Source organism: Hippocampus bargibanti, linkage group LG17, assembly GCF_051943395.1.
Source record: "Hippocampus bargibanti isolate YZ-2025 linkage group LG17, ASM5194339v1, whole genome shotgun sequence".
NCBI classification, from domain to species: domain Eukaryota; kingdom Metazoa; phylum Chordata; class Actinopteri; order Syngnathiformes; family Syngnathidae; genus Hippocampus; species Hippocampus bargibanti.
Genome location: NC_142750.1, coordinates 12,351,743 through 12,373,641, shown reverse-complemented (window position 1 = coordinate 12,373,641; position 21,899 = coordinate 12,351,743). Strand labels below are relative to the sequence as shown.

The 21,899-nt window shown below is 41.5% G+C and overlaps 1 long non-coding RNA gene across 1 annotated transcript; it reads left to right on the top strand.

Annotated features, from left to right (window-relative positions):
• The first annotated feature begins 3,829 nt into the window (after nt 1-3,829).
• LOC148885806 (uncharacterized) lies at nt 3,830-21,899 on the top strand. The gene is made up of 5 exons (XR_016118125.1): nt 3,830-3,956; nt 7,268-7,382; nt 19,853-19,983; nt 20,394-20,461; nt 21,735-21,899. It is a non-coding gene; the product is annotated as an uncharacterized LOC148885806 (long non-coding RNA).

Genomic DNA, 21,899 nt, shown 5'->3' with positions numbered 1-21,899 from the left:
ATTCCAAGTTTGGAATTCCGACAGTGTAAAAGATGATGTCATCTTAAACGCCTTGTTGTCATTCCTAATGGATTGCTGCACAATATCGTGTACGTCCTTGTTTCGGTTTTCAAGTGTCATTAACCGCCCCACCTCTGCAGTCTAAATCCGGTACTTCCTGTTTCCAGAAATTACTCTGTAAGAGCCCTTTCATTTACATATCCCCCCCCCCCCCTCTCAGGCAATGCCGTGCACTCTTTTATCTTTGTAAATACAAGACAATACAATACCTGTTTGTTGATAACGCCGCTTTCACAACACTTGCTTTCCAGAATATCGAACATAAAATAACAGAAATGTAGACAAAGGCAGGTGTCCCTAATGTTGTGTCCAGTGGATCTGCCGCGCGGCATACAGAACGCCAACCACATCCTATACATGAGGCAGACAAAGAGGCCATATTGCAATTGCCAGGTGCCTAATTTGGTCTCTGTTGCTCATAATTGAAACCACTCATCCCTCCCCCGTACACACCGAGAGGGAGAAAGCGAGACAGAGAGAGCGGGAGAGGGAGAGACACTTGCCTTATAAGGCAATCAGCATTTTTTGTGTGTGTGTGAGACGTCTCATTCCCAGCAGCGCATGAGCAGATGATGGAGCCGAGATGCAAAGACAAGCGTCTAGGATCCATCACTAAAAAAAAACTCTTTGATGGCTCCAGTTGTCTTGTCTCGGCTCACCGCAATGTTAGCAACTAATGTCGGTGTAATTTGACACCACTGTAAAACACCAAAACATGAAGAAGAATAAATTAAAGGACAACTGACGTCTCCGGACAAGTTGTGTCCACAATTTGTAAAATGGCTTCAAATGACTTCTACTGAGCGTATTTTACAAATATTCCACTGCATATAGCTATATTTTACGTTTTAAGACTCGTGCTGAATATTCCAGAAGTTTGTTTTTGAGTTGATGTCGAGTCCGTACGTGACGTCACTGAAGGAACACCCCTCAGCGAGAAAGGACATACCTTGCATCACCTCAATGCATTTTGCAATACTTTGTTTCTCCTGAAAACTCTGTGTTGATGGCGAAATTAGACGGAAAACACATAAATAACACGATGCTGTATCCTTGTGTGTGGCACCGAGCATCTATTTGATATTCAATTAATATCAAGGAATTAATTGGCCCGTTTCCACTGAGCTTTCCACGGAGCTTTGTCGCCCTCTTCTGCCTCTTTTCGGTGCTACATTTCCCCCCCCAGATGACACACATTCGGTGCTACATTTATCCCCTCAAAATGAGACGGAATAAATTCTTTAATCGATTGCAAACATGTATGCTTTCCTCCTCAGAACTATTTGAATCATATTCATAACTGGATGAGTAAGAAGAAAGCATCTTCTCCGAATCTGAAGCCATTGTTTTGATTTTCGAGCAAGGCAAGACGTCCTGCCGTGACACCACGAACATGGGGGCGGGACCTTCTGAAACTGACCACTTCCGGTTTCATATTGAAGTACTTTTTACAGACTTTAAGTCATTTTTATTGGTGTTTTGCATTTGACTAAAAATATCAGCCTGTGTGTTTTGGGTATTTTAGATGCTATAAAACATTTTTCTGATGTCAGTTACGAAACAAAAAAGTAACGTTGGTTGTCCTTTAACGCTTTGTGGCATAATCCATTTCTTCATATCGCCGCGATCGCGTCACAAAACTATCTGGACCAGCCCCAATTTACGTGATATCACCCTGTTCTCCCACTGTCACGGCTTGGAATTGAAGCGGATTTATGTGGGACAGGCGATGGGAGACAATCTTTTTGTCTCATGTATTTTGTTTTTCTACTTTCATTCTTTTCATCACTTTACTGCTGTGAAATGTAAATTTCTCCACTGTGAGACTAATAAAGGCATATCCAATCCAATCCAATCCAATGGAGGCTACACCTTCGTGTTTGCTTTCAACAATTAGCTTGTAGCAGACGTGCACATTCCACCATGACGTCTCTGATCCACTGGTGAAAAGGATACTTTGATCCTCTCGTCTGTCATCTAGAACTGCTTCATGCAACAAAGAGGGTGAAGAACGTAATAATAATAATACATTTTATTTCTAAGCGCCTGTATCTACCTCGGTCAAGGATGACGCTTCGTACTGATGTCACAACGTTTATTGTGGAAGGACATTTAAAAACGACAAAAGTATTGAAGACGATTTTAAGAAAAACACACATATAAAGGTTCGCATAGAAATGTTACACTTTTACAGAACAACGAGACCAAATAAATTATATTTTGTTGTCATGGCAACCAATGACAATATACCCCGCCAGTTACAGCGCCTTTACAAACTCTCAAGGACACTTTACAGTCACGGGATAAGAACTTTTTTTTGTGTGGGTTAGCAGCGGCAGCCATTCACGCTACCCGGAAGTAACTAAGCAGCAAAGTTATGAAAGGAAAAGGAAAGAAAGTAGTAGAAAAACAAAATACAAAACACTGGAGCTGCTCGAAAGGCAGCCACTCCATCTTAAAGTAATAAAAAACTAAATAACAAATAATATGACAACACAAAGGGACAGAGTCATTCATTCTTCATCACTTGCTGTGCCCTCTTTGTGACATGAAGCAGTTCTAGATGAAAGAGGAGAGGATCAAAGCATCCTTTTCAGCAGTGGATCAGGGACGTCATGGTGGAATGTGCACGTCGACTACAAGCTAAATGTTGAAAGCAAACACAAAGGTGTAGCATCCATTAACGAAGAGATTGTCTCACATTTCCTGTCCCACATAAATCTGCTTCAATTCCAAGCCGCAACAGTTCCACATACGGTCTGCTCGGTGCTTCAGATTGATCATCATGTGTTGTGTCACATTTTTTTGTTTTGTTTTTGAGTTCAAGATGGCGCCGCGAAAGTGGCTGCTTTCAGAGCAGCTCCTGTATTTTGTTTTTGCTGCTGTCAAATATACCTTTCTTTACTGTGAGACAAATAAATCTAATCTAATCTCATCCAAATCTAAAAGAAACATTCCAATTGCAAAAACAACTGTTGGCACATGGGACACCGGGCAGATTAGATTAACATGGCAACACAAAAGAGGCTGAAATCCGATTGGATGAGAGAAGAAAAAAAATCTCCATACATGTACTGGAAGCAGTGCATATGAGAGGAATGCACTGATTTTTTTTTTTTTTGGGGGGGGGGGCGTTTGGGGCTACTTTATTGCCGTGCCAGTCAAAGCCAAATGGCTACAGGATTTTGCCTTTATGTTTACTGTTATTATATAATTATTTCAATATTGTATAGGATAGTGATATTTTGCTGGCTCAGAATAATTCTCGCATGGATTTATACACTGCGGTATCATTCAAAGGATCCAATGAGGCCTAACAATGACTCGTGTGTGTGTGTGTGTGTGTGTGTGTGTGTGTGTGTGTGTGTGTGTGTGTGTGTGTGTGTGTGTGTGTGTGTGTGTGTGTGTGTGTGTGTGTGTGTGTGTGTGTGTGTGTGTGTGTGTGTGTGTGTGTGTGTGTGTGTGTGTGCGTGTGTGTGTGTGTGTGTGCGCGTGAGTGCGTGCGTGTGTGTGTGTGTGTGTGTCTGCGTGCGTGCGTGTGTGTGCGGGTCCGTCGGTCTGTCTGTTTTCACATATGGCATTTGTGTTGTGTTATTGACTTCCCAATTACTTCACTGCAGGGGGGGACTTTGTGCGTGTACGTACGTGTGTACGTGTGTGTGGGTGTCTGTGTGCGTGTGTTGTATGTGTTGTGTGTTATGTGTGTGCGCTGGGAACAGGAAAGAGGTAGTGAATAGTGATGCAGCGCACGCTGCTGAGTCAGGTGGCTGTGTGTGCCGTGTGCGCGCACTCGTCTTCATCTGTTTGTATGTCACATCCCTCTTTCTTATTTTGCAGACATTTTGGCTTGGAGGCTTTTCGCTCCTTTCATCCAGTTTGTGTGGACGTGCATCTGTGTAAGCAATGCACACACACACACACACACACACACACACACACACACACACACACACACACACACACACACACACACACACACACACACACACACACACACACACACACACATGATATCCTGGTATTCCTACTCCTGATGTTCGCGAGCTTCCTTTCCTTTCGTCTGTTCTTTTATGCTGTGTTCTCTCACCATCACTGCATCCGAGTCTACCCCTCCCCCATCCAGACAGCTGGGCTGCCAGGGTGTACGTGTGTGTGCGTGTGTGTGTGTGTGTGCGTGTGCGCGTGTTTGTGTGTGTGTGCGCGCGCGCGTCTGTGTGTGTGCGAGTGCGTGTGTGTGTGTGTGTCCTCCCAACTGGGAGGAAGGATATTCTTTGGAGAAATGGGAGAATGTGTGTGTTGCGGCTTTCCTTCTTTTATGGCGGTCTTGTACATTCATTTATTCACCTTAAAAAAAGAATCTCATCTTTATTGCCACAGAAAATATTGCACTCTACGCTCCACCTTGCAGCCCTCCCCTTTTTTTCTCCTTCTTCCCGTTCACCACCTCTCTTGCCATTGGTGTAGCCGGATTTCTTGTTTTCTTTTTCCATCCGGTGCTGACAGGATGTATGTAATAGATGTTGATGAACTGTATATAGGTGCGAATACGGGGTATTTTGCCGTCATCTGCCGCGTTCGACCTCCTTTCAATAATTCCCCCACTCATCTTCGAGTCGCTCCGAGGCAGCTTTTTTTTCATGAAAATATTTGCCCTACCGAAATATGGCGTGATTAAGCTTCCCACAAAGGTGTGCGTTACTTCCTATGCGGATCTGTTGTGTGCGCACATGCGCACACAACAGATGTGTGTGTACGTGTGGGTGGATACCACACGAACGAAATGTAAATTTCGGCTTGGCGCGTACATTCTTCCCTGACGCAGGAATCCTGCGAGGGGTGGGTGGTGGGTTAGCTTGGGGTGGATACAAATGTCTGGGTCAGGAGATAGGAAAGAGGGAGTGCAACGGAAGAGGAAAGGATGCGGCCGTAATGGGAATATCAAGCACCGCTTGTTTCCTCCAATAAGATTGCAGTTAAGGAATCTTCATGTATACTTGTGCAAAAATCCTTCCTGAAGGGCATAAAAGTCATTTGCTGCCCCACCCCACCCCCGACTCCTGCTTTTGGCCCGTTTTTAATCACCATTCACTTCGATTTTCCATTTCCTCTTAGACATTGCATGTAATCAAACGTGTTAGCAATGACCTATCATTGTCATTAGGGCACACAGACAAGGAAGTCGTTGCAAGTGCCTGAAAGATGCAAGTTGCCATTTCAAGCGAGGGTGTGCAGATGCTTTTCGAACGACATTTAGGGCCAGGTTGCTTTGGTATTGCTTGTTATGTGTCCAACTGCAATAGTTCTGCTTTGGGTAAAGGAATGCAGCCATGCAAGACATTTGCTGCCATGGCTGGCAAAAAAAGCTGCCTTTACAGCAGCTTCTTTATGCATTTGTTCTTCCTTTCATAACATTGCTGCATGCGATCAATTGGGAATTTCTCCATTGTGAGGTTAATAAAGGTTTTCTTATTTTATTCTCTTCAAATAAAGGTCAAGTAAAATAATTCAATGGGTGACGCTGAAATGTGAGTCATGGGAATTTGGGGATTTTTTTTTTCTTTTTTCATTCAAGTTTTTCAAACCTCCAACGAGGAAGTGACCGTGTACAGCGTGTGTTTAAATAAAAATAATTGAAGATAATTACCGTTGATGCAGTGTCAAAAGTAGGGGAGTGGCAGTCATTTATTTTACTTCTGCGGTTCTGAGAGTAGTGTTTGTTTTTCAACTTCTTCTGGGAGCAAATAAGTGCGAACACAGAAAATATTTGGGTTAATTTCCAGTGATGAAAATGTTTCTTCAGCCGTCATCTGTACTTTTTTGAAGGTGTCGGACGTTTCACTTCTTATCCAAGATGCTTCTTCAGCGAACTAAAGTCTTACTGGTATCTAATTTAAAACAGATTCTTATCTTACAGACAGTGTATTGTCGGTGTTCAGATACCTGACATGTTTCGGCGTCTACTTCCGCCTTTGTCAGAGTGTCACAGCGATTTTCATTGAGTTGTTTTATGAAAATCGCTTCTTTTATTCCCCTTTCAAACCGGTTTTGGTTTGAAAGGAGAGTAAAAGAAGCGATTTTCATAAAACAACTAAATCCTTCATTAAACCGGTTTGGTGGGGTGAGGTTCAATTCGGATCGTACATCATACAATAGCCTGCTTAGGCAACATAGGATTAGTAATACCGATACTGCATACTGGCCAGAGCTCGCGCACTGCATTGGCAGTGAGCTGCATAAGCATATACAGTAAAGTCTTGTTATATCGATTATATCGATAGTACTGCTTATTACGATACTATTTCTATGAACACAAGGAGAAAATTTACATGCCGCAGGATCGGATATATCGATAGTCCGGTAATATCGATATTTTTTCCGACTCCCGAGAATATCGATATAACGAGACTTTACTGTATATTGTTGTTTTGATTTAATAGCGATTTTGTCAACCCACAATGGCTAAAGATGGCCCTATATATCAGAATCATCCTTATTGCCAAGTATGTAGAACACACAAGGAATTTGTTTCCGGTAGAATATATATCCCTAATGTCCAGACATAGCGGCGCCGGACACTGCTATGATAGGTCCCTACTCCTGAGAGTAGGGACCTATCATACACATAGACATTGTGCTGCTCCTTCTGGTGTGTGCACCTTCAACACCTTGGGGTAGCAAATTGGACAACAAAGGGATATGTCCAAGATAATCAAAACTCCGCAGCAGCAACGAATCGTTCTTTGCAGAGGATAAAGAAGGCATTCCACCGAGTATTGTCACGTTGTCTGCTTCCTTGCTCTAATGCCCGTTGCTTCAAGGGTTACAACCACATACAATTAATAGGCTTGTATAGTACTTCTCACGATATGTTTGTATTAATCTGGTCGAGGCAATTGGTTGTTTTAATACACAAAGCGTCACTCTCTTTTGTTTGGCAGTGAACTTGGCTCTCAGGTTCCCATAAAAAAAAAACAAATGTGTGATTTTGTTCCCTCTTGAGAGCTGCTGCCTGTTTCCATGCGTGTGGCGTGTTTGTTTTGCGTGTTGTAGCGACTCGTGTTCCTGTCTCAGTCCATCAGACCCTCCCCCCACCTCTTTAAAAGCGGCTGTCATCTGCAATCACGTGGCCAGCCCAGAGTGTCTGATACAAAATGTGTTGTTGTGCTCTAATTATCCCTGACTAAATATATCTTTTTTTTTTCCACAGGTGAAATCCCCTAAAGCATCCTTCCTTTGTCTTTCGTCTGTGCACGCATTTACAATCTGGCACTCCCAGACAAGCGAAGCTGCTATCATGAATGGCACCACCATCCACCATTCAAGTAACGTACACCTCTTATTTTAGGCATGTCGCAAATCTTTGCACCCCATTATTATTATCATTGCATTGCCACTACCAATTCCACTATGACTGCCACTTTCCTTCAAGTCCACGTAAAATAAATGTCACACCGTTGTTTCTGCTTTGGAACGATAAATTTGTGAAAAAAACACGGCAGCTCCAAGCTGGATGCTAGTTTGTCTCGCTGAATCTGGTGGTTTCCACATCGTGGCGAGAGGCAAGCTAGCAACCAGCTAGCTTGCTAGCTAAATGGAGCTCTTCTCTGGTCTGATTCATACCGGAGACATTTGAGCACACACTTCCTGATGTTTTTTATACTCGCAATGTTTTGCCTTTCGGCCTGAATATCACAAAATATATAATGTCATCGAGCTCTTCTGTAAATTTTATGATGTCATTTTTTAGGGTGTAGATGTAAGTATCTAGCTAGCAAGCTAATGGCACGCTGTAATGGCTGTTGAAGCGTCTAGTCCAGGGGTGTCCAAAGTCGGTCCTCGAGGGCCGCTGTCCTGCCTGTTTTCCAGCTCTCCCAGGAGCAACACACCTGATTCAAATGATCAGCTCATCAGCTAGCTCTGAAGCAGCATCAAAATGGTCCTGATGATTTGAATCAGGTGCGCTGCTTCTGGGAGAGCTGGAAAACAGGCAGGACAGCGGCCCTCGAGGCCCTGGTCTAGTCAATGGGTCGACTTCACCACTCAACAAAAGCGGTTGTGGCTCAAAGTTAATGAATGGCTAATCAGGTGTTTTGGAAGCACAGTTGACGCCTCGGTGTAAGTGTTGAGTCCACACAGCAAACTTGCAACGTCAAGCATTTTGCAATATTTTATTGAAAATAAGATTAAGAGCGCATCCATTTTTTTTAACGATGCAAAACTTCCTTCAACTTTCCTCTTATGTAGAAAAGCATAAGTGCTGTGCAAGCCCATATAAAAAGGCTAATGCTAATGCTAGCTGATGAGCAGCCTTCAATCCTCAGGCTAGCTGTCTGTAAATTCACCACGTGCCCTCGTGTAACATTACAAAGTTCAACAATCTCTTTTTTAATAAATCGCGAATAATGGTTTATTTGTAGCTGTGAGTACTATTTGTAGTTTTCCTTTTTTTATCTCGTTTTTAGCAGCTAGCTTTCTATTATATTGAGTGTGCCTCAGCCCCAAAAAGCTGAAAAAGTGTAAGTTAATGCGATATGTCCATAACTGAGTACCATGCTATCACTCTCCTTATTTCAGCCGCTATTTTCAAATGTGTATGATTTATATAGAAAAACAAAACTCTGAATTTACTCTACTGGCTCTTTTTAAAGTGCGCCAACCAGTTCAATACTACATTTCATTTGGGGAAGAAAATAAAAGCATCGTCCTCACACATTCCGAGGGAGATAGTTATCCTGCATTTATAGCTGATACGATGCACTGCAATGATAAACTGAAGCCGTCATTGTCCTCGTACATATTTGTTATTCCCCAACCTGCAGTCAGCCGCTCGCTGGGGACAAGCATCTTACCAATGACAACCCCAAATCCCTCTTGGCCTCCGACTACTGATTTTTGGATTAAGGGTGGAAGATTTGCACACCTCCGAGTTACATTGTGGATATTTTCATATGTCTCGGTTTGATTATGTGAAGCATTGATTTTTATTCTTTTTTTTTAGAACATGCATGAGGTTTAAGATGCAAAAAAGAATCTATTTTTGTGAGTAACAGGCAGTTCTTGAAAAGTGTCTTCATATGTTGCAAATATGGAGTCTGAGATTTACATGCCAGAAAAAAGGTCAAAATCAAAGTCAGCCTTATTGTCATATATGCAAATATGCATGACATACAGCACAGATGAAATTACTGTCCTCTCGGACGCAGCATGCAAGGCACTTATAATGACTTTAACAATCGTAATAAACACGAAAACGCCCATTTGTGGTGCCTATTTTACTCCACACACGTGAATCCTTTAACTTATTCACTGCCATTCACGAATTCATTCATCATTGAAAATATGATGTAGAGCGCCATTCCCGAATTTGTTCAGGTTTTGTTTTTTCCTGTTTGGGTGCCGATAAAGCACTGGCAATGGCCTCTGGCAATATTTTTTCACTTGCACAAGCGGGCAGCATTTCCCTTTTTTCCATGTTAGCGCTTGGTTCCAGCTTCAGCTGTTGTTAAACCAATACAGTAAAGTCTCGTTATAGCGATATTATCGGGAGTCTGAAAAAATATCGATATAACCGGACTATCGATATATCCGATCCTGCGCCGAACTGCATTAAAACTGCGCAATAAATGGGGGATCTTTGATATGGCATGTAATTTTCTGGATTGCGTATCTAGTATGCTTTTGTACTGTAGTGAAGTGAAAAATAAACTTATGCATTCAATAAAAACGTCTTTACACTTTTTAATGACTATTTCCTTTCTAAAATTCAACCAATGCAAAATCCTCACGTTGTTCTATACACACGAGAGAAACCACGAACGCCAGCATGTACATGCGTATGAAAAATAGTGATTATTGCAAGCGATAAAACGATATCTGAATACAACACAATTAAATACATGTATGGAAAACAAAAAGTGCAATGTTTACATTACTTACGTTGATAAAGTCTGATAAATTCTGCGGCATGTCGAACTCTTTCGCGATGGAGGATTTGCTCCTTGTTGGATTCTCCTCGACAGCCACTATTGCCTTGTACTTTGTTCCGAGGTCACAATTCTTACGTTTCCCCATGGTTGAAATTGGTGTTGAACAATTGTAGACTGTATAAGAAGACTACATATGTACATATGTTTCAGATGCTATTGCAGCTCTGCTACACAGAGCAAGTCACGAAAGCTGGTCACGTGACCGACGGTGTGACCGATACAGATATCGCTAATGGTGGTACTGTATAGAAATCCTTAAGCAAATATCGATTCAACTTAAGCTGCTTTTGTATTGATACAAGCAGAGCAAAATGGCTGGCGGGAGATGAAAAGGGCACCGTAGTAACCGGATGATCGGAATAACCCGGCATTGTATTAAACGGAACTAATTATACATAAAAGACTAGAAATTTGCCGGGAAATGAAAATAGTATCGTAATATGCAGTACTATCAATATAACCGATATCGAGATAACGAGACTTTACTGTATGTATGTATTGCATTGTATTTTGGACAGCCGCCCTCATTTCAAGCTCATATTACTCCAGACCCATATAATTTACGAATTGCCTTTTTTTTCTGATGAAAGAAGGGCGTCTAAAGTTTCAAATGCTGTATTGAAAGATTATGTAGTCCTAAAACTCAATATTCTGTGGGTCCTGGAATTGAAGTGACAATGACAAAAACCCTGGCACACATTGACACATTTTGCACATATCTGGGAGTGAATGAGTTAATGAGCTGCTCTTGATCTGTCCTCATGTTCTCTATGTCCTTTTATCTAACGTTTTGATGCAACCATCTTCCACATAGCTCCAGTACGAATCGGACCTCCGCTTCCAGGCCATGGGAAAAATACACGGCCATGATATAGTCCGCTAATATTCCAGTATTTCCGACAGAGGCAATAAATTAACTCATTCACTGCCAGACGATGTGCAAAAATGTGTCCACTTCAGTGCCAGGGTTTTTGTCATTGTCACTCGAATTCCAGGATCCACAGAATATTGAGTTTTTGGACTACATAAACATTCAATGCAGCATAAGAAACCTTAGACTCTCTTCTTTGACAAGAAAAAAACAGGTTAATTATATGGGTCTGGAGTTATATGAGCTTGAAATGATGGCGGCTGTCCAAAATACAATGTGATATATACATATTGGTTTATTTAGTGCTTGAACAACAGCTAAAGCTGGAACAAAGCGCTCACATGGAAAATAGGGAAATGCTGTCCCCTTGTAGAAGGTAAAAAAAATTGCCAGAGGCGCTTTATCAGCACCGAACAAATTCTGGAATCTACGTCATATTTTCAATTCCTGTATAAATTCTTGAAGGGCAGTGAATGAGTTAAATGCCTTTGTGCTTGTAGCACATTATTGTTTCTGGTCGCAAGAAGAGAAGGCGATGTTTAAATGTCACTGGGTAGCATTGGAAGGACTTATTTGGGGAAATGTAACTGCGTGCATCTGTCTAATGTCGTAGCCAAGTTTTATTGTAGCATTAATTTCCGCGCGACAATTAATTAGGATGGAGAAATCATGAGCCGTCGCGAGCAACCCGGACGAGGAAATGCATGTACGCTCATTATGGTGGCAAAACACATGTTTTATCTTGGAACAGCTGTAATATTTGTTTGAATTATTAAACACATTAAAGCTGTTTGTATCCTCTCTCTACCCCCCTCTCTCTCGCTCTCTCTCTCATACACACACACACACACACACACACACACACACACACACACACACACACACACACACACACACACACACACACACACACACACACACACACGCACACTGCTAGTTGGCAGAGTGTTAATTGTGTTGGGCCTCAGGGTAAAAATAACATTGCACCATAGGCGGCAAGTGTCTGTGTCAATGTTGCCGCGTTAAAACCTTTCTTTTGATTCCTTCTCACATATAATTATGAGTTCGATTCCTTTTTTTTTTGGGCATTTTCTCATTCAGGCTATTCCTTTTTTTCCCTACCGACTGTTACCGCCCCCCCAGGCGAATCCCAGTGGGCATTGTTTTCATAGTTATATGACTGTTAATTGCTAATTATGCCAACCATAGCAGTAGACCTCTGTGCAGGAGTTAGCAGTGTCTGCGTACACAGAATAATTACAAGCCGAGGTGTTGAAAGCGTGTCGACATCTGCTGCACGTGTGCAATCGAGAGGGACAGCGACGCGACACTCGGTTTGTCTTCATTTGTGGATCTGGAAGCGGGGCTGTGTCATTTGTAAAATTTGTATATTCAATTGAAACCTTCAGATTCAGCTATGGAAAAGGGCACAGCAGCAGCAGTATACTGTATACTGTTTATCTATCGATATTAAAGCACTACCTGCTTGATACTTAGCACATTGTCTCAATTGTTCCTGAGAGGTACCACTCGCATTAAGAAATTTGATTAGATTAGGCGGCCCGGTAGTCGAGTGGTTAGCCGATTTCCCAGTGCAGAGGTCGCCGGTTCGCAGCCCGGTCCGGCCCCCCTGTGTGGAGTTTGTATGTTCTCCCCGGCCGGGCCCGCATGCGTTTTCTCCAGGTCCTCCGGTTTCCTCCCACATTCCAAAAACATTCATGGCAGGCAGATTGAACACTCCAAATCTTCATTAGGTGTGAGAGTCTTTTAGTGGCTGGCAACCAATTCAGGATGTCCCCCGCCTATTGCCCGAAGACGGCTGCATGTGTTCTACATACTTGTGCATGTGTTCTATCTACATACTTGGCCAACAAAGATGATTCTGATTAATGTGGAGAATTAATTGGTCTGTGAACGCCTCTGGACAACTTTTGCACTTTTGCATCACATGCACATTTACCGGCTCCACACAAAAAAAAAAAAAAATAAATGGAAGGATGATTTTGCGATTTAGGTTCTTCTCATATTCTCATACGTGATTGCACCAATAAAGCCTTTCAAGTCATTGTGGTTACTTGGGTTTCCTGTTTTTAAAGCATGATTGTTTTACAATCCTGTGCCCGCAATGATGTTTGTAATCTTATTCACAGCTGCCATATATATATATATATATATATATATATATATATATATATATATATATATATATATATATATATATATATATATATATATATATATATATATATATATACACACATGCATGTGCATGTGTGGTGTGAACGTGTATACATGCGCGTGTACGTGTACTTGTGCATGTATATATGTATATGCGTGTGTGTGTGCGTCTGTGTATATGTGGGTGTGTATGTATGTGTGCGTGTATATATACGTTTGTATGTACAGTGAGACCTCAACTTACAAACACCTTATCTTACAAACTTTTCGTCTTACAAACGTCAAATTTATGAAAATTAAACCTTATGATAAGCACTATTTTCATAATACACACCCACCACGGCTGGCGGAGTGATCTTCGGCGGAAGCACACGACCGAACAGCACCATAGGTTAAGTTACCAACAGTCCTTATGGAAGGTGACTGTCCTTCCATAAGCCATCAACGACCATCAAAAAGGTAAATAAAACGTTATTTTACAGCACAGTTTATTTCTTTAATTACAGTCCTCGTGTAATGCGCCTCTCTTTCCAAACAGCAATTCCCTTTGACCTTCGACCTCCAACGCCATTCCATCAAGCCAAATGTAAATAAAGTGACTTTATGATACAATGCAGTGTATTTCTTTCATTACAATACAATAGCACATTTATTATACACAGAATAAGGTATGTTGTGTGTAGTTTTAAGGCTTATTTAGTTGAAAAGTATATTTTATGGAAACTCGGGAACGGATTATTCCCATTTTAATGGTTTCCTATGGGAATTTTCTTTTTGAGATACACACTTTTCGCCTTACACACTCTGTCTGGGAACCAATTAAGTTCGTAAGTTGAGGTCTCACTGTACATTTATATGGACTTGTATATGTATGTATATACTGTGTATATACGTATACTATGTATAAACTGTGTAAACACACACACACACTAATTTGAGCAATATGAACAGACAAATGTTAAGGTATAATATATTCGGAGCACTTGACCGCTTGAGTTTGGCCGTCCGTAAACTGTTGACTGCGTGAGTGGTGGGCGCATGTGGCCACATTTGAACTCGCACCTCTGCCTCATCAGGCTTGCCTCCGTTGCCATGGTTGTCCTATTAGAACAGTGCAGATTAAAGGCTCATTTGCATGCGAAAGAAGGCGCGGGGCAGCCAGAGATGTGCGGTGAGAGTGCCATGGCACTCTGGCGCGCTCCACTCAGTCACTCGAGTGTGTTCTGCGGGATGGGGGTCAGTTAGGGCGCAGGCAAATGTTTGCAAAAGCTTTGGCCAACATTTGGGCCATTTATGTGCAATGGAGTGGAGTGGAGTGGAGAGGTCTGTTCCGTGGCCCCATATGAGGACACAGCATGTTTCTGGTTGAGCCCCCCCGCCACCACCAGCCCGTCTTCCCTTTCAAATGAACATTCATTGAACGAATGAAAGATACAGTTACAGAGTCCCTGCCTCATCTAGTTTAATGTTCATCATGTGAAAAGGACTGGACTTGATGTGGTATTTAATGCCGCAAGATAAGTGGACAGGACAGTCAACCCCTTTCTATCATCCCGGATATATTAGAGACCCGATCGCAATAGGTGAAAATATACACCTCATCAGAAACCTCAAAAGAAGCTTGATAACGATCTTAATCATCTCCATGAGGTGAATTGGATATGGATATGACTCAAAAGTAATATGCGGTGTGCCCCAAGGTACAATTTTAAATCCTTTATTGTTTAATTAATCTGCTCCATCATGATAGTGTCATCGGGATGTATGGACTAAATTTCCACTGCTACTATTTGGAATGTGTGCAGGTGTCTTGTTGTTACTCTGATCCAATCCAATGTCACTGATCCACTGGTTGATCCACTCCTCTTTCATCTAGACCTGCTTCATACAACAAATAGGGATGCAGCAGAAAGTGCTTAAAATTGAATGACTCTCTGTGTCTTTTGTGCTGTGTCATATTATTTGTTATTTATTATTATTTTTTTTGTTGTTTTTGACTTCAAGATGGCACCGCGAGGGTGGCTGCCTTTATAGCAGCTCTCTATTTTGTTTTTCTTCTTCTTCCTTTCCTCTTACTTTCATCACTTTGCTGCTGTGAAATGTAAATTTGTCCACTGCAAGACTAATAAAGGCTAATCCGATCCAAAAAGGCTGATACAGTTACAGAGTCCCTGCCTCATCTAGTTTAATGTTCATCATGTTAAAAGGATTGGACTGTATTTGGTATGTGAGGCCGCAAGATAAGTGACAGGACAGTCAACCCCTTTCTATCATCCTGGATATATTATAGACCCGATCGCAATAGGTGTGCAATGTAACGCAATGTACACTCTTTTTTTTTTTACCTCTATTCTGTCCACAATTCTCTTGGTTACCATGACGACCCCGGGATTTCCATAGGGCTAAAAAAGCATTTATCAAACCATTTAATATTTTCTTTTAGACCTGTTTGCAAACACGTCAAAATGCTTTTTTTCAATTGGTCCTTTCTCCTTCTCATGCACTGGACAAGGCAATCACGAAAAAAAATTTATTAGCGTATCATTAGGCAAATAAAGGCATTGATAGCGGTTGCAGTTGCGGTTCTGTCAGTGCCGGAATGAAAGTGCCTTTTCATTCGGACCATGCAAGTGTTTAAGTTCTCAAAATGTTGATTCACCTCTTGATCCATTGCAGTGAAAGTACTGATGATTCACTTGTTGGATAATCATGCAATTTTTAGGGAATTTAGCCACCCATTAGTGCATAAAAAACAATTATAGAAATGTTGTTTTTTTGTGTGTCATGCAACACATGTTTTTGCTGCTTCGTAAGCTGTCAAGTGTGGCAACCCGTGCACTGGCCAATATCCAGTCAGAATTGGTCAAAGAAAACAAAAAAAGTAGGTAATAAGTGAGGGAAGGAAAGTAGACAAGACTTGGAAGGAATCTTGTTTTTCTTCACAAGTTGTTGCTCGCTAGTGGCAATACATTTGGAAAAAGTGAAGGCTGCTTGCTGTAAAAAGGAAATGCCGTCATTTCACGTTACGCCGTTTGTGCAAGGTGGATGCATTTAGCTTTTTTTCTTAGAGCAGGGGTGTCCAAAGTCGGTCCTCGAGGGCCGCCGTCCTGCCTGTTTTCCAGCTCTCCGAGGAGCAACACACCTGATTCAAATGATCAGCTCATCAGCCAGCTGTAAAGCAGCATCAAAATGGTCCTGATGATTTGAATCAGGTGCGTTGCTCCTGGGAGAGCTGGAAAACAGGCAGGACGGCGGCCCTCGAGGACCGACTTTGGACACCCCTGTCTTAAGCGTCTAGCCTCGGGAAAGAAATTAAAATAGCAGATTAAACTAGATGTGAGATGTTTATTTATTTATTTATTTATTTATCTGTTCATTAATTTATTTACATATTTATTTGTTTGGTTATTTATTTATCTCTTAATTTATTTCTTTATTTTATTTTATAGACATTGACAGTCAACTTCATAACGGCCAACACTTTGCCAGATAGCAAGTCATAAAAACAAGACTTTTGCTGCTGTCGCCGCTACCGGTTGAAGTTTACTGTCAAGGTAAACATAAAACAAAGAGAATGTATTTTCTAAACACTCCCCTAAAAAAATAACACATTTGATGAATGTTGTGTATGATCTTGGCATGATGAGCTGTCACAAGTGGTGTATAAAGATCCTCATGTACTCCCTCTTCCCACACACACACACACGCACACAGCCTGCTGGCCATATTTTACATTCTCAAGTGTGAGCGCTACAGGCAGCAACACAGAGAGCTGGGAATCTTCCCTATGAATATTAATGGGTGCTACGGGGGAGGGAAGATCCTCCAAATCCTCTGCAGATAAAACTGAGAGGGAACGAGGGATGATTACAAGCGCGCTCTGCCAAATTTCATTCTCTCCTCACCCTCCCAGAGTGCATTTTAATGGCAAACGGCACCCTCGACCCATCCAGATGCAGATGCAAAAAAATAGACTTAAAAAGTGTCTCATATTTTTTTATTGTGAGCAACAATTGAGGGGGGTGTGGGAGGGCTTGTCAAAGCCTTTGTCTTTATAATGCGGTGTATGTATCACTGTCATTTCACCACAGCGTGGGACAATGGAGGGCAACGCGAGATTGATGATGCGCAGACTCAAAATGAGAATCAGGCTCCTTCTCCAAATGTGGGTGATGGAAGAGGTCAGACATCAAAAGCCCCCGTGGGGAAAAAAAAACTAGGCATGCGCCAGACGTGAAAACATGAGCCGTAATGCATTTATATGAAGATGTATGGGTCTTTGATGTTTTTTTTTTTTTTTTGAAGCCAAATAAAGTTGTCCTTCTGGGCTCAATGCTTGAACCACTTTAACTGTGTTAATGCAAATGTAATACAACTTCCCAAAGGGTGGGGATATTTGTCAGTTAGGAATTACCAACTGCTGCTCTTTAAATACATCAATCATAATACAGTTTACATAAAATGTGATTTTTTTTGCCGGGATCCCGACCTAACTTTTGGGATTGGAAAACATGAAAAGTACATTTTTCACTGCCTTGTGATTGACGGAGTTGAATTTGGGTGAAATGTATTTTATTCTGAAATTGCTTTTTCTCCTTTATGACATAACTGATCAATTTAAAATCTTTGAAATCTGAATCCCGGATTTCCCCTTGTTGATACATGACACCCTTGCCGATGTTGTTTCTCGCCGATAGCCATCTTGGTGACCTCAGCATACACACGTGGGACCGCTCAGTTACAGCGTTTGTGTGAGAGGCTGTCAATAATGCGCGTCATACAATGGTTCTTTTGCTTGTTTCAATCGATAAGTTGAAGACAACTGGCGTGAGACTCTTGGGAGTCTTGTATACGCTGACCCTGTGGCTCATTTTTATTATCTGGAAGCAGCCATCAGTTAAATGGGCCATTCAGAAATTTTGGTGAACAACAGTTGCGCGACCTCATAAACCAAAAGCTATTAAGCCTTGAAATAGATCGTTGGCTTTATCTACTTGTCACAATTTTATAGGCCAACTGTATTCATGAAATGGACTTTATATGGATTATACATTGTTTTCTTTTTATGTAAAATTCCTGCTTTAACTTTTTTGTTAATCGCTTGTACTGCTCGGTCCATTTATTTTTTGTGGTCATTGGATGGTCCAAAGCACAGAAGATTTAGCATTTCATATATTTCATTGAAAAATTTCCCTTTGGTATTGTGGGATGCGTCAACTCGGACATGATTTTATTAATTAATCTCATCTCATCTCATTTTCCGTACCGCTTATTCCTCATTAGGGTCGCGGGGGGTGCTGGAGCCAATCCCAGCTGTCTTCGGGCACGAGGCGGGAGACACCCTGAATTGGTTGCCAGCCAATCGCAGGGCACACAAAGACATACAACAGTCACTCTCACACTCACACCTAGGGACAATTTGGAGTGGTCAATCTGCCTTCCATGCATGTTTTTGGAGTGTGGGAGGAAACCGGAGGACCCGGAGAAAACCCACGCGGGTCCGGGGAGAACATGCAAACTCCACACAGGGAGGCCGGACCGGGACGCGAACCGGCGACCTCTGCACTGTGAAGCCGGTGTGCTAACCACTCGACTACCGGGCCGCCCCCAATTTATTTATTTATTTATTTATTTATTTATTTATTTATTTATTTATTTATTTATTCGATTTTATTGATTAATGTATTTATTCATGTGCTTGGTTAGTTAGTTAGTTAGTTTGTTCATTAGTTAGTTTGTCCTTATCAGCAGTTGCAACTTCATTGTACTCGCATGAAATATTAATGTTAAACACACTGTGAAAAATATACCCTGTAAATGTATTTCTGTATAAAAATATTGCCCAATATAGTTTTAGAATCCATTTGGAATGATAATTCTGGTAACATCTTTTGAAATGGAAGAAAATTATAATTATGTTGCAGGTTATCTGAAATCTGAAGTTGATGTTGATGGGGCCCAATCTGGTCCGTGAGCCTTGTGTTTGACACCTATGATTTGAAGCAACAAAAAGGCCAAAGGAGACAGGCGCATGTGTTGTGAAGTGTGTGTGCAGGTGTGAAGGTGTATATATACATACACACTCACTCACACACACATACACAGATGCATATGTCGTTAAATTTAGAACTTGGGAGCCGGAGAATTAAAAACGGTCAGGGCACTCACGCTTTCGGCGCCTTCCTACTCAGTCTGAGTTTGCACCTTAAAAGTACGTGTGTGTGTATATGTGTGTATATGTGTGCGTGCGTGTGTACATAAGTGCATGTGTGCAGGACTGCTTGCGACATCATTTGAAACAGTATATATGATAAAACACAAACACAGTTCCAGTCCTTCGCGCAACTTCCTCATAGTGCAGAGGTCGTGGGTGAAATTAGGATGGTAACACAAGTTTCAATGTTTCATTTCAAGTACATATCCATCCATCAATTCTCTGATTTGCTTTAACCTCACGGGGATGCTGGAGTTAATCCCAGCTGTCGACGGACAGTCATCAAGGACACCCTGAACCGGTTGCCTACCAAACACAGCTCACACGCCAGTTTATCATCTTGTGTAAAGATAAAGGCTACTTCCTACAACCCTAATTGGCATGTGGTTCAGGAACCAAAGTCCAATTAAAATAAAAAAGTCCCATAAAATAAATATTCTTCTTTTTGTTTTGGGACATGTATCTATTTTCTTGCATAGATCTTTTACAGATGTTTGTTTGTTTGTTTGTTTGTTTGTTTGTTTGTTTGTTTTAATACTGCAGGGTGCCAAGCCCGCCGCCATCTTGCCAACGCAGAAACAAACAGTGGAAAAGCTCCCACATGATCGTAACATGATGTCAAATGGGTGTGTCGCTTTGCCATGGAGAAACACACACAGGAGCGTGTTTGTTTGGTATGTATACACACACACACACACACACACACACACACACACACACACACACACACACACACACACACACACACACACACACGCACACACACACAAACGCACACCACAGGGAGCATGTCTTCATGCAACACAGGTGAGCTGATATTCCAAAACAAGCTTGTTTTGGATGGCGCCTAGTCAAACGAGTCCTTTCATTTCATAACCACAGTGGCGCTTTTACATTCGGCAACCACGATGAGCCCTGCAATGTACTTATAAAATACCCCTCCTCCACAAAAACAAATCTTAAAAATGACGCGGACCACAACAATCATTATGGCTTATACAAGATGATAAAAATGTTATGAGGAAACTTCATAACAGCCCCAACGGTCAATGAATAACTTTTGGCTATGTGTTGCTTTGCACAGTTCAGCCGGTCCAGAACATAACTGGCCTATGAAGCCAAGAAAAATAAAAGATGTCATATCACCATAAGGTATTTTTTTCTATTGGTTTCTAACCTCACCTTTTTGTTGTTTAACTCATTCACTGCCAGACGTGCAAAAATGTGTCCATTCCAGTGCCAGGGTTTTTGTCACTTGAATTCCAGCACCCACAGAAATATTGAGTTTTAGGACTACATAAACATTCAATGCAGCGTAAAGAAACCTTAGACTTTCTTCTTTCATCAGAAAAAAACCGACTTAATGCCTAAATTATATGGGTCTGGAGTTATGTCAGTTTGAAATGAGGGTGCCTGTCCAAAATACAATGCAATACATATATATTGGTTTAGATAGCGCTTTAACAACAGCGGAGGCTGGAACAAAGCGCTCACATTGACAAAAGGGAAATTCTGCCCCTTTGTGGAAAAGAAAAAAACATTGCCAAGGGCCATGGCCAGCTCTTTATCGGCACCCAAGCATGAAAAAACAAAACCCGAACAAATTCGGGAATGGCGCTCGACGTGTTATTTTCAATTCCCGAATAAATTTTCCCAGTGAATGAAATAATCACCCAAATGGGCTTCGTGTCAACACATAGTATTAGCTTTGGGACTTTGCTCTTGTTACTCATGTCATATGATGGCTACTGTTATGAAAATGTCATGCGCTCGAGAAAAAAAAAAGAGAATACCAAACAGGCCAAGCATACACACTTAGAGTGCATCGTTGTCCCCCATTCCTTGTATCCCCACGAACAGGTCGGACCGGACCAAATGGCAGCGTGCGTTCATCTTAACCCATTTATGCCAAGCGTGTTCATATGAACCCAGATGAATTCATTGTCAAATGCATTAATGTTGTTTCTTGCCACATTAATTATTGTTAATTATATATAATTATATTAATTGTCCTTAGGTGTGAGTGTGTGAGAGTGTGTTCGTCTTTGTGTGCCCTGCGATTGGCTGGCAACCAATTCAGGGTGTCCCCTGTCTAGTGCCCGAAGACGGCTGAGATAGGTTCCAGCCCCCCCCCCCCCGACCCTAATGAGGAATAAGCGGTACGGAAAATGGATGGATGGATTATATTATTGTTAATTATATACTTTGTTTGAACCTATTTTATTTTGATTCTTTTTTTATATGAATTTATCTGTGTTCATATGAATATGCTCATCGTAAATGGCTTAACTCCTCCACAGTTTGTTTTTTCTTTGTTTTGTACTTTCTGAATATTGTTTCTGCTGCTTGTGCTTGCTGTAAAATATGTGCTTTGGCTTTCTCTTTCAGTTTTCCTTGCATATTGATTTGCCATTTTGTTGCTCAGGGTAGAAAATCCATGGCTCTCCTTTTAAATAACCATCACATGACAACCAGCAAACATCTATCACGGACAAAGAGTATCGGATGGAAACAACCGGGACGCATGCGTGTAAGTAAAGCAATCTGCTCACTCGTCTTGGCTCAAGATGAGCCCAGTGAATTATGGTCA